This window comes from Thermobia domestica, chromosome 16, assembly GCF_964235325.1.
Source record: "Thermobia domestica chromosome 16, izTheDome1.hap1.1, whole genome shotgun sequence".
Classification (NCBI taxonomy): Eukaryota; Metazoa; Arthropoda; class Insecta; order Zygentoma; family Lepismatidae; genus Thermobia; species Thermobia domestica.
In genome coordinates, this window is record NC_137469.1 from 129,350,827 (window position 1) to 129,366,050 (window position 15,224).

General features: G+C 36.5%; 1 protein-coding gene across 8 annotated transcripts in view; it reads right to left on the minus strand.

Annotated features, from left to right (window-relative positions):
* Positions 1-15,224, minus strand: part of LOC145673409 (uncharacterized) — an 85,598-nt gene that overhangs the window by 7,467 nt on the left and 62,907 nt on the right. The gene's annotated exons all lie outside the window — the stretch shown is intronic.

Here is a 15,224-nt window from a genome sequence, read left to right on the forward strand (position 1 = left end):
TTGAAATAAAATTTTTCTTGCACCAATTTTTTGGAAAATACCATAGTTAGAACGACGTGAGACAATGGGTTTATTAGCTACCAATATCTAAACAAGGTATCCTGCTAATCATTAGAATTGGAAGGTGTGAGTTAGTTAATATTGAATTTTACGCTGCAGGTAGAACTGTCCGTCAAACGGTTCTTTTAATTTTTTATGTTACTTTCATTTGAATGAGGATCCCATGAGCAGTGGTGCTCTTCAGCCGGTTAGCAATAACCGGCTGTAAAATATTTTTGTTCGCCAAACCGTTTCTTATAACCAAACATAACAGTAAAATTTATCAATTATACCAATAAATAGTTAATTTCAGTTTAACTCTTTTTGTTTTTAGAAATTTTTGTAGCTAGAGGTTAACAAACCATCTCTCACAACAAGGTATAAGCGTTTAATCTTTAATCTCAAATGCTCATATATCAAGAATGAAAACTGGAATCACATGAATGTAGTGGTGAACACTATTTATATTTGAAACGCATCGTCATATTATCAACAACAATTATCGATCCGTTGCTGGATGAAGGTCTTTCCAATAGTGTATGATAATTATCTCTGTTCGATAAATCGTTTGAAACGTATAAGCAGATCTACACTAATTTCGTAGTAATAGGAATATGTGTAAGTCTATTTGTCGCTTGCGGTATCTAGTAAAAAAAATTCCTTTGGCCTAGATTGTTTCTATCTACCTATCTATTCTTTCCTTCTCGATATATATATATATATAGCACCGGTTGCTAAAAAAATGAGGATACCACCACTGCCTATGAGTAATAGAATGGGTTTAAATTGTATACCAAAAACAAGGTCTGTAAAGAATGGATTATGTCAGCGTGGCGAAATTCGACACAGAAAATCTTTGCTGACAACCAGTGGGGAAATGATCTACGCTTTATGGTATAAACTGGCAATCTGCGGGTATTCTTATTAATACTATTCCCGTGCGATACAAAATTAACACATGATATACAGACTTCCATCACACGTCATCTGATGCAATTTAGTGTGGACAGTTTCCTAGAATAAAACAAAATTTTTGAAAAAACTAGGTTTCTATGCAGATGTTGCGAAATAATATTGAAATGTAAACCTATACACTGTAACGTTCGCTCCCATGACCAATTATTCTTATGTATTTTAAATAATATTGAAAATTATTTTATATTAGAACATTCCTTTTTGGTAGAGCTAAGTTTCTGTTTTTTGAAGTAAACATCCGATCTCCTATACTACGAGAACAGTTTGCGTTGCATCCAGCATCTACCTCACTGAAGAAGTGCCAGAAACGTTCCCTCCTACTTTGACTATGAGGTAAGCACACCACACAAGTTGAAAAACGCATTTTTTTTAAAAAAGAGAAGAAAACTGGAAAGTGGTCTCCAGAACAATATGTCATCTAGTCTAAAGAAATGCCTTCCTTCACAACGATTTTTTAGGAAATCAAGCAGCCACCAACACAGACAGGTTGAAATTGTTAAATGTATGCTATAGTAAAATATTACAATTATGACTTCAGATGTGCGATGCTTGTTATTTGGTAATCTACTTGGTAACTTCTTTACACTAACCATATAATTGCATTTTTAAACACATGATATTACGTTAATTAATCATGGCACAAACTCGAATTATATTCTGCATGGTCGTTACAATATAAAAAGGTAGATAAATCATTATGGCTAGTGATGGCAATCATATATAAATAAAAAAATGAAGTTCAGAAATTGTTCATTCCGTCCAACGACAGAAGACTGGATAACCGTTCCGAACTGATGACCAACAGAATTTATAGGTAAGTTAATGGGAACGGCAAAAGTACTCCGGCTTTTTGTTGTAATAGCGGAGAAAAATTTTAAAAGCTTCTCATACTTTTCAGTATAGCCCTGCATCCTTGGATTGTCCACTATAGATATATCTACCCTTCTATTGATGTGAATCGATTGCACTGCACTACACGAAATGTCGCCCCTATAATTCATTCAATCGTAGGTTATGGAAATCCTTCCTTTGTATTCTGACGGCTGCATCTCTGGTAAATGAGCCTCTTCTGGTCGCCGAAGTACCTCCTCACGAGACTTGACTTCTGGACACAGTGTTGCACCTCAATACAGGAATTGGAGCCGCGGTGTCTCAGTGGTAGAGCGTTCACTTCTGGTGCTTGGGGTCCCGGGTTCGATCTCAGCCCTCGCCAAATGAACTTTGTGGTGAACAAAACCGTCTGCGTGGGTTTTCTCGGGGTTCTCCCGTTTTCTCCCACTTTCTTCATTCCACCATTTCATTTATTACTCATCATCACCGTCTCCTTTACCCTAACCGGCATAACCGTGGGACGTAAAACTAAATGATTTCATTTCATTTTTTTCAATACAAGAATCTCCACCTGCCCATCTAGTCTGACTTTTTTTGCTTTAATTTAAAATGAGTTCCATCGCATATCTTCACTGAGTTCCTACATAAAGAAATTATACAATCGTGCTTGTCTCTCTACTCAGAGTGGGAATGTAGCTTCACCACTACACTACGTTTTGATTTTAACGTCATTAACTCTTTGCGGCACGGTGTTTCTAAACCGTTATCTAAAAGGTGGTATAATATAAGTACTACCGTGCTTCAAAGAGTTAACGAAAGTTTCAAAATGCTATTTAGAAAAAATTGAGAAAGATAATTCTTTAATATATATATTATATGTATGATTTTTGAAGTGCTTAAGTATAATTTAAGTCGCTGCGCGGTTGAATGCTCCAAAGCACAACTATTTTTTCAATTAGCCGTCCATGCTGATTTTGGACTTCACGCACAGAAAATGATATGTGGAAGTAATGTGAGTCTTTTGTTGAGTGTGTCTTTGAAGAACCACCAGCTTGCACCAAACTAACTTCAACGCGTGCTTTCCAAATAACTTCAAACAAAAAACTTTGATTTTATTTCTTTTTTGAAACTTTAACAACTGCAATTTCTGTGTTAGTGGCTGCCTTATTTTATCGAAAATAATCATTTTGAAAGGATTGCGTGGCTTTGACTATATGGCATATTGTTATGGAGACTATGCTAACGTTTTCTGGTCCTTTTTTTTTTTTTTTTAAAAAAAAGTCCTTCAACCTGGGTGGTGTGCTTCCCTCAAAGTAAGAGAGAAAGTTTGTGCCACTTCTTCAGTGAGGTAGGCAAGGCAAACGATTCTCGGAGGTAGGAGAAGGGATGTTTATTTAAAAAAGAAGCTTTCTCTCTGCCAGAAATAAATGTTCTAATGTAATGAAATTTTCAACGTTACTAAGAAAACAGAATAATTGCTCATGGGAGCGAATGTTACAAGTACCCCCCACTAAGAGGTTGCAAGTGATTCAATTAAGTTGTAGCACGGTTTCGTCCTATGAGAATTGATGTTTACATCTGTGTACTAATAAAATATTTCATAATCCGATCACTAATAGAAATTTTCGAAGTTCAAATAAAATACATACAAAACTTTACTGTAGGCTACCTGATACCTACATCGTAATGTTCTCTTTCATGTTCCTAATCCACTGTTCCTTCCTATCCTCTGTACATTTCCATACTGGCAAGTTATCGATATGTTGGGGAACCAGTTCTTTTTTCATGCCGGATTCTATAATACTAAAGGTATTTCCTCCTTTGCTTTCCTTTACATAATAAGGACCCTGATAAAAGTCGAACAATTTTCGAATGGTGTGATCTGCTGCAGTGCTTAACGCTTGCCCCTTCAGGAACACCAGACCCCGGGAAGCACAACAGTTGCTTTCCTTGCCATTCTGTTATTCCTTCTCTTCCTCAAAGTTATATTCTTGAGAGATGCGCAGAACAATTTGTTATGCCATGCTTCTCGCTCTTCTCTTGGGATCCCAAAAAGCTCTAGAATCGGGTTTCTTCGCAATGTGTCTAAGAATAAATTTACCGGTGAGTAAAATAGCGATTTGGTTACAGTATGACTCACAATGGTAGGTGGATGTATCGCGCATGTAATATCATTCTTAGCACGGAAGACTCTGAAGAGCCGCTGGAGATTTGCATGAGTTCGTTCCGCCAGATTTGACTTAGGATAGTAAGGTGAGGTGTACAAGACGTTGATACCAAGACATTCCATTTCATCTTTCCATCTCTGAGAGGTGAATTGTGTTCCTAGATCAGTGGGTTCTTCAAAGATGGCTAAGAAATACCGTTTAAGGTATTTGAGAACCAAATTCGCCGAACTGTTTCTTAACGCGATTCCCACTAGATATCTTGTCCACCCATCCGTCACAGTGAGAATGTACTTTTCTTATGTAGGTGTTCTCGGTAGGGAACCGACTAAGTCCACATAATAAATCTTTCTTGGTCTCCCTGCAATGTATAAGATTAATGTTCGTTGTGGAGAATGACGATCGACTTTGGACCTGGCACAAATTTCGCCGTCAGCTATCCACTGGTTCAATTCCCGCCTCATGGTCTTCCAAAAGTATAAATTGCTGAGCGACTTCAAGGATTTATAAAATTCGAAGTGACCGATCCCGTCATTTACATACTGCAGAGCTTTCTGTCGTAGTGTCAGCGGAAAGCAGATTGTCAACATTTGCGGACTATGAAAATTTCGGAGACACAAGAATTTGTCAACAAGGTGATAATTTTGGTTCCAATTTCTAGTCCTGCTGTCTACATCAGCGTAACACGTTGTAAGGAAATCTATGATGAGTGTCAACCGGGGATGCTCCTGCATTTTCGCTAAATCGGATTTGGTGTTGTCTAGTGTTAGTGTTTGCTGTTCAATAGCGTTCACACTGACGAGGAAGGTCCACAAACCGTGAGAGTTGAATTTTGATGAAAATTAGTGACAAGATTCAGTTCGAGATGCTAAGTAACGTAGTAATAGTCACTCGTTGCGCAAATGCTTCGTTGAGTTGCTACATCGACGCCATCTTGAAATCCAATAGGCAATGTCGAAGAATGCCCTTTTGGTATAAAAATGAAAAAAAACTTTTGGTAGATCCGACTTCAACATTGTAAACCGGGATAGGACATCTATATGTGGGAGTACTTTCAGTGCATGATCGCCATCTTGAAAGGCGCCATATTGAATCGCGGTCAAATATGATAAATGGCAAGGGGGCCATGTGGGGTATCAAATTGCACTGGAATTTACTCCTGAATCCAGTTTCGTAATCAATGTTTGCATATCTGTTTTCAGTTCAGAGTTAAGAGCTCTCACCTACAGGAACATATAAGAATTGTGCAACTTAAATTTGTGTTATGGAACACGGTCATGCGAGCAGTTGCAGGATTTTAACTAATGCAATAGTAGTCACTTGATCTACAATTGCCAGTATAGCAATAAGATCTTGAGCCTAGTGAGATAAGTCATTAATTAAATTGAAATGCCTGTAGTGAAAAATAGAATAGCAGCACTGTAACAAATTATAGGCACTTAAATGATGTAATATAAGTTAGGTGCAACGGCACATATGCTTTTACAAGGATATGTTTTAAAGTTATTAGAAAATTAATAGATAAATTATCAGAAAAACAATATAAACTGGAGTACATAAGCAAATATTAACCTACTACCTTTTGCTCTTCAGTTGTGATGATGGAGATCCATAACGAAGTGATTAGCGCACAGCATTAAGGAGCAGTACAAACACTTAATAAATGCACTTTCGTCAGAAACTTCATGACCACAGACACTATTTTCTACTTGCAACATAGTCTCCAGAGCATTTGTAAATGAACCAACTATTGCTCTTGTGACGTACCCACATTTTTTCCATGTATATGCAAGCATGTCCTTTACGACTGGCGCACAAAATTGATGATATACAACAGAATGCATTTTCATTATGAAAATTCTGTCATATAACTTGTTCAGTGTACCAGAAACAATGAATTTATGTCGAAAATAATCCTCAAGTCTCCGAATTACCAGTTTATATTGCCGAAAAAAATATACATCAAGAGGCTGAATAAATTTGGTGGTCTTCGGGGGTATAACTTCAACACGAATGTTTTTCTCATGTAACAATTCTCGCACGTCTTCACTCGTCTGTCCACTCCACGAGTCAAGCGACAGCAAGGAATCCTCTTTCACATCAGGAATAAACACGTCTTTTAGCCACCGTGTGACGTGTTCGCGAGTGAGTTTACCTGATTTGCTCGCATCAATAACAATGTTGAAAGGTGTCTGTCTAGCTAACTTTTGTTTCACCTTGGGTCCGAACACGCCTTTAGGCTCCTGGAAACGTATATATATGTTTGTGCCTAGCCGTACTGGGGGAAATGTGAATTTGGATGGTATATGTGTGGGACACTGAAGCCGAAGACTGAACGACTGCTGTGGTATGTATCTCACCTATTTTTGACAGAGTTCTACTAGAGGTAATTTCGTACTCAAACCTAGACTGATCAGTATTAAAGATGCATTCACTGTTGTACGGTTTCTCATGTATTATTTTATTAATTTTAATCACAAAATGTTGGGCATTATCAAGTAATTCACCTTCGTTTTCAGCATCTTTCTTCGTTACAAAATGAGTAATCCTTCGTGAGCGAATCCTGTGCTCGTTTCTAAATTTGTTAATGAAACCACAAGAACCACGGAATGGATAGTTCAATTTCCTCGCTGTCAGTAACATCCACGCTTTTAAATGATAATCATGTACCATAAGTTCTTTAGTGCGATAAATGTTGAATGTTTTTAGTACTTCGTATTTTAGTAGTGACATGACATGAGAGCGAGGAAGTTTGTTACGGAATTTCAAAGCCTTATACACAAACGTCGTATTGCATTTGAATTTCTTCGCTGCAGCTCAACAGTGTTACATTTCCCATTCTTTTTCAATAATGCAACGTGCTCCTGAATTTTTTTTTTTTTTTTTTTTTTTGACGACAGCTTCTGTTACATGTACAGATTTAGTCCGGCTTGGAGATGACATCACATAGTCATTCTAGAAGGCTCACTTTCACTAATTGATGGACTAGTTATCTGTTCCAAATCCATTTCGTTTGTCGAATCTTCATGCTCACTCTCTGTGTCAGTGTCTACATCTATTATGCCTCTCACTGTTAGAGAAACGTTATCATCATATTTGCTTGCTATCATTGCAAGCAATGTACCTGCAAATGTCTTACCTTCTACCCCATTCTTACTCACGACACTATTTTTTCACCATTGCTTGATTTAAAATGTTGACTACTTTTACTGGATTAATTAATCGCATTTTATGCACGGAACGAATGTTTCACTGGTCCAACAAATGCGTTCGTACCGAACGTCACACGCCTGCCCGCACCAAAATGGCTGTACTACTACCGTTTGTTATTTGGAGACAGACACCAAACACCTCACTGCACACCCATGTTGCAGTTATTGCCTGTAGGAAAACTACCTAAATTCTGCGTGCTGTCTTAAAACCCTAAACAATAGTCTAAAGTCAAGAGAACTAATAAGTCTACTTCGTTAGTTTTTAATAGTACGGAGTACAATATTGGGGAAATTCACCACACTCCCATAGAGTATTTCAAAGACAAAAAAGAGCCATATATATCATTGTGAGTGTTAAAGCACATGAATAAACAAATCCCAAAATGAATTTCTTGAGTTGTCAAGTATGTGATTAAAATAATAAATAAATCCTCGAAACACCTGCTACAATTAGTTATTTATCACAGTTTTGATATGAAAACTAGTCTAGCCCTTATTATAAGCGAGTATTTTATCGTTACAGGTGGAAAGAGGCAGATATTTAATTATTTAATATTGAAGGAAAAAGCAAGAAGAGGCTTGTTTTATGGATTGTAACTTGATATTGAATCTTGTAACAGTATTTGTCATCTAATCTAGCAGGTGTGTAAGCATTCTCTTATCACTAATAGTAGAACTGACAAAAGAAAAAGTTAATTCTAAGTTTCCAGGTGTATATTCTAAGAATAGGCTGTGAACTGATAATTTAAATCCCCTTCATTGTTCAATACGTCAGCGATAAATCGATTTTATTTAGACAAACTGACAATAAATACATTAAAGTATTTTAACTTCGTAATGTGCACGCTAAATTATAGGTTGTCAAGTATGAGTATTGGAAAGGAACGCAATATTCTGCAACAGTGAAGGTCTTTACGTAAGGTTTCAAGATTGGAGAAGAAAACACAATGTAATGGACCAGGTAAAATTGCCTACAATAGATTTTTGGTTTATATTTAGTTCAACGTGCCACACTTATGCCTCCTACGCTAAAGGAGACCTCAACTTACTAATTATAGTGGATTTTCTAATATATATCTGAACAATCCCTCTGGTATTCTCTGCTCGTCAGTACTATTAAACGTGTGTTTCATCGACTACCACTCTATTCCATCGCACTTTGAAATACGTATAATTTGTTACAGTGCTGCTATTCTATTTTCACTACAGGCATTTCAATTTAATTAACGATTTCTCTCACTAGGCTCAAGATCATATTGCTATACTGGCTCTTGTGGATCAAGTGACTACTACTACATTAGTTAAAATCCTGCAACTGCTCGCATGACCGTGTTCCATAACACAAATTTAAGTTGCACAATTCTTATATGTTCCTGTAGGTGAGAGAGCTCTTAACTCTGAACTGAAAACAGATATGCATACATTGATTACGAAACTGGATTCAGGAGTAAGTTCCAGTGCTATTTGATACTCCACATGACCCCCTTGCCATTTATCATATGAGACCGCGATTCAATATAGCGCCTTTCAAGATGGCGATCATGCACTGAAAGTACTCCCACATATAGATGTCCTATCCCGGTTTACAATGTTAAGTCAGATCTACCAAAAGCTTTTTTCATTTTTATACCAAAAGGGTATTCTTCGACATTGCCTATTGGATTTCAAGATGGCGTCGGTGTAGCAGCTCAACGAAGCATTTGCGCATCGAGTGACTATTACTACGTTACTTAGCATCTCGAACTGAATCTTGTCACTAATTTTCATCAAAATTCAACTCTCACGGTTTGTGGACCTTCTTCGTGTGTGTACTGGCAGGACCTTATTCATAATATCGTTACAGTGAATCAGCCACGATATTATCCTTGCCTTTGCAATGTTTTACTTCAAAGGTACAACTTGTAGTTACACTCCTCTGCGGATTATTCTGCTGTTCCAATTCTTGCTGCGGTGAAGCCACTGCAGATTAACCGCTGCTGTTTGCAACTACCAGATTATAATTTTGATGTAGAACATTACAAAGGCAAGGATAATATCTTGGCTAAAACAGTCACGATATTGCGAAGGTTTTGCCAGCCCACCCAGTGAAAATGCTATTCAACATCAAAGAATATCACCAAATCCGAACTACCGAAAATGCAAGATCCCCAGTGGACACCCATCATAGATTGCCCCAGAACGAGCAACGCTGATAATGTAAACACTAGGGCTCGAAATTGGAACCAATGTTATCCCTTGTTGACCAAGTCTTGTGACTCAGAAATTTCCATGGTCCGGGAATGCTGACAGTCTGCCTTCCGCAGGCACCACGACAGAAAACTTTGCAGATTCTGCATGGCAAGAGATTCTCCAGGATTTATAAAATCCACTTCGGATTTTATAAATCCTGGAAGTCTTTCAGCAATTTATAGTTTTGGAAGATCATGAGGTGGGACTTGAAGCAGTAATTAGCTGTGAAGTATGTGCCATGTCCAAAGTCGATCGTCATCTTCCACAAAGAATATTAACCTCAGGGAGACCAAGAGATATTTATTATGTGAACTAAGTCGGCCCCCTACCGAGAACACCTAGAGGAGAAAAGTACATTCTCACTGTGGTGGAGAGGTGCACAAGGTATCTAGTGCCAATCGCACTAAGAAACACTTCGGCGAATTTGATTCTCAAATATCTTAGACTGTATGTCTTAGCCATCATTGGAGAACCAAACGCTATTCTCACTAATCAAGGACAAGTCAATTGTCAGAAATGGAAAGATGAAATAGAATATCATGATATCAAGGTGTTGTACCATCCTAAGTGAAATCTAGTGGAACGAACTCATGCAGACCTTCAGCGGCTTTTTAGTCTTCTGTGCTAAGAATCATACAACATGGGCAATACATCTACCTACTAATGTGATTTTATTGAATCAAACTATAACCGAATCGCTATTTTACTCGCCGGATGACTTATTCTTAGGCACATTCTTAAGAAACCCGATTCTAATGCATTTTGGCATCCCAAGAGAAGAAATAACAGAATAGCTAGAAAACTACCCGCTGCGCGGTCCGGGGATTTGGTGTTTCTGAAGACGCACAAGTTATGCACTACAGCAGATCACACCATTCGAAAATTCTTCGATCTTTACCAGGGTCTTTAGTATGTGAAGGAAAGTGCAAATACCTTCACTATTATAGGATACGGCAGGGGAAAGGAACTGGTTCCCCAGCATAACGATAACTTGCCAGTATGCAAATGTTCAGAGGAGAGGAACATTGGATTAGTAACATGAAAAAGCACATTACGACGGAAGTATCAAGTAGCCTACAGCAAAGCCAAGATTCAAGTACCTTATTTGAACCTCCAAAATTTCAATTGGGGATCAGATTTTTATTAAATGTTTTATTAGAATACGGGTGTAATCATGGACTCGATGAATCCGTGCTACGACTTCATTGCAGCACTTGCTCCAATTTAGGAGGGGGGTATTTGTAACATTCGCTCCCATAAGCAAATATTCTTATGTATTTTTAACATTAAAAATTATTTCATATTAGAACATCTATTTTTGACAGAGGAAAACTTTTTTTTTTTAAAGTAAACATCCCTTCTCTTATCCTCCGAGAACTCTTTCCCTTGCGTCGACCTATTCAGTCACTGAAGAAGTGCTAGAAACGTTTCCTCCTACTTTCGCTATGAGAGAAGCACACCACCCAAGTTGAAAAATGTATTTTTTTTAAAAAAAACAGCAGAAAACTGGAGAGGGGTTTCCTTAACAATATGTAACCTAGTCGAAGCCACGCCATGCTTCATGTCGATTTTTTTTTAGGAAATAAACAAGCCACTAACACAGAGAAGTTGCAGTTTTTTAATTTTCTGACAAAAAGAAAACAGTTATTTTTCCGTTTGGAGCTAGTTGGAAATCAATCGGAGAAGTCAGTTTGGTGCAAGCTCGTAGTTCTTCAGACACATGCAACACAACACTTACCTTATTTAGACATATTTTTTCGTGTGCGTGAAGTGCAAAATCAGCATCAGCGGCTAACTGACGAAGTAGTGGTGCTTTGAAGCGGTCACCGGAGTGACGACTTAAATTGTACTCACGCGCTCCAGAACCCATATATATATATATATATATATATATATATATATATATATATATATATATATATATATATATATAATCTTAAATTTTTCTAAATAGCATTTTCAAGCTTTTTTAATGACGAAAAACCGAATAACGTAATGTACTGGCAAAGAAGGAATCTATTATTGCTTTACATAGAAACTCAGTGAAGATATGCGATGGAACTCATTTTAAATCAAAAAGGCAGACTAGATGCCCAGGAGGAGGTTCAAGTAGTGGGGTGCAACACTGTGCCCAGAAGGCAGGTCTCGCGAAATGGTAGTTAACAACCAGAAGAGGGTCATCTACCAGAGATGCAGCCGTCAGGATACGAAGGAACGACTTCCATAACTCACGGTGGAATGAATTATAAGAGCGATATATCGTTTAGTGCAGTGCAATGGATTCACATCAATGGAAGGTAGATTTATCTATAGTGGACAATCCAAGGCTTCAGGGCTACATTAGATAGAGAGGAGAATCTTTCAAAATTTTTCTCCTCTATTACAAAGAAAAGCCGGAGTACTTTAGCCGATCGCAGCCACTTATCTATAAACTCTGTTAGTCATCATGTCGGAATAATTGTCACCATCCCAATCTTTTGTCGTTGGACGGAATGAACAATTTATAAACTTCAATTTTTTTATTCATATATCATAGCCCTCAATAGCGAGGATATTTCTATATTTTTTAGTATCATGACCATGCAGAATATAATTGGAGTTTGTGCCATGAGTAATTAACATAATATTATATGTTTAAAAATACAATTATCTGGTTAGTGTAAATAAATTACCAACTAACATTCATTGCACATCTCAGGTCAGCCATGCACCATTTTACTGTTGCAAAAATTTAATAATTGTTCTTGTATTTCTGTTAATCATTCAGTGCTGGAAAGTACAAATTTAAATTATTGAATGTGCATTTCCTCCATAGAGAAAATTTGTTGTAGTGACAAGAATATTTAGTTTGAAGATGTTATGTCAATCCGTAGTTGATACAGACCAAGTGATAGAGCATGAGTAAGTAGAATGAAATATAGTGGCATCAAATTACTAATTAAGATGTGACTCACATTAGGTTAGATTAGGAATATTAGACATAGGCATATCCTTCGAGAAAGAAATATTTAGAAATAGAAAAGTTACGCATCCTTATTATCGTTACTACGAAATAAATATTTTTAATGTATCTAAAAATTCAAATGTCAACATTCCATGGAGTACTCGATTACTCGATTAACGTTCCTAATTATCAGCATGAATAATTGTGTAAATATATATATTCTATGTATGTATCAACGTGTATAATAATACTGTATACTATTATCATAGACTACTAAATGTCATAGACTACTAATTATTAAATGTTTTGTTTTGATGTGATTTAATAATTTTTATGGTGAATATGTAAAAAGGAATTTACTTACGTGATTAGCTTGTAGACCAATGCGTAAACATTAGGGTTTCATAACGCATATCTGCCCTATCTCCTTTTCTATATTTTTTGTGATTGTTCCCATGTTGCTAGGAAATTAAAACTTACCTCTTTTATAAATTCTAAATTACCTAATTGTCTACCGATAACTCACCCACTTTCTACTTTAGTCAATTTCCTTCTGATTTTTCTTGTGCTTAATGAGCATCATTTGTGCTCAACGAGCACTTTTATATTCGCTTAAATGATAATTTCGCTATATTGTTAAGTTATATAAATCATAAAAACAGCGATTTAGTTTCCTGATATATCAAGAATCGATGCCAGTTTAATCTTGTTATGTAACTGTGTATGTACTGTCAAAATAATAGTTTCCTAGAAGTGCTGTGATTCTCAAGTATGTTGTAAAAACAATAAGAATAATAGTAAAAATACAAACTGGAACACATATATACCCAAGGTGTTAATGAACTACACCGACAAACTGTAAGAGTTGATTCGCCACATCAAAATATGTTAAAAGTTTCCTATGGACCTATGGGAAAAAATGCATAGTTTCAGAGCTACGACTGTCTAAAATTACGATAAAACCAAACCTTAAGAGGCTACATTTCGAATTCGAGAAACCATAGAGTGGTGGTCCTTATCAACGTCAAGGAAATCACGTGTATACAATCCAAAATGCATATTTCATTAAAGTAAAATGGGTGTATAGAATACTGCTTGCTGGCTATAATTCCGAGGCATGCCATCAACCGAATTTTGAGATATGCTCTGACATTATGATTGATCCAAAGTAGGCAACCGATAAGCCTTAACAGCAGTGAACGCGGAATCCTTTAGCATGATGTCGGAAGTGTTAAAGATCAACATTCGGTATCTCGTGCTCGGAAAAAAGACACTGCGATATTTTCTTTCACGCTTATAAGTAATGAAAACGTGAAATATACCGTGACGAAATACATTGCATCACATGCTATTCCGAACACAAAAACATGGAGTTGCCGGTTCCTAACACATCTGACTTCCCTCAAAAGCACTGAATGTCGATTGTTTTCAAGGCTTACTTGCAGTCTACTTTGGATTCTGCTTGAAATTAGGGTATATCTGAAAACTCTATTAAGAGCATATTTGAAAATTATGACTTCCATACTGAATGAAAATAGATGTAATATGACATTTTGGATTGTGTACGTGATTTCCTTTACGCTGATAAGGTTCACCAGCCACAGTTTATGGAATTCGAAATAGGGCCTGTTAAATTTAGCTTTTTCGCGATTTTGGATAGCCGTAGCTGTGAAACTATTCACTTTTTGCACTAGGTTCATATGAATATTTCTCTTATTTTAATGTGAGGAATCACCTGTTACAGTTTGTCGGTATAGTTCACTAACACCCTGTATATATATCAACATAAAGAATATTGTATTTTGGAATATCTAAAACTCTTTCGTTTTATACAACACGCTTTAAAACTTGTTATTACTTTATTTAATGAGGTAAGTTCCCTATTTCAGAGAGAAGGATTAACACGTAATCCATATGCTCGTAATCCCCGATTCAAACGCTGGTGGAGCATAGCCTTGGAAAGAAGTAAGCAATACCTTGGGTCACATTTCGATATTAGATTCGCTATTTTATATTCTTATGCATGATTTGAATTAGTAATGATTTGAAGGGGTGTTATGCATAGAAAATTGTACACCGCTCAAAAAGTAACGAAATTTTCCTCGGTGTCTACAAAAAAGAAATAACAATAGTTCAGCTGATTTTATACTCTCGAATGACTTACATAAGTTGTGTCGTATATCCAACAGATGCTCAAACGTGTTCTGCTAACATTATCAGATATGTTTTATCCCTACATAAAACACAAATATCTGGAAAGCATTTTTAACCTCCTCGAAAACAGGTGAAGAATTTTTTAATGATGCAATTGCTTCTGAAATTTAGTGTTAATTAGTAGTATTTTAAAGTGATGCACTTTTCCCTTTTATGAAGGACACTGGTTAATTACTTCCAGTAAAAGCGTAGAATCCAGGTAGATAATTACAAACGAAACAGGAGTAGAAGGAAAATTTACAAGACGTCTATTAGAATGTATTCCAAGATAAAGTCACACTTTACCCTTGTTGCTAACAGTATGGAAATTACTGATGAAAAATTATGCACTTTGGCGTTGGTTTGGTTCGTATAAGGTAAATTCTAGTCTAATAGGGAGAATACGGTTCGTGTCTTATTCAAAGATGCTTCCAATTATTTTATCTTACTTGTTACTGTACAGGACAAAAACAATTTTGCATGCAATGCCTGAAACTTAGCCAAGGTGAAAGGGCACCAGCCATTGCCTTAATATTCCGTTTTCACTAATACGACAGAACTTTTTTCTTACATTGTTTGTTCGCTTGCTGCTCAATAAGTAAGAATTTTTATACTTATGTTGAGAGAAGCTTCGTG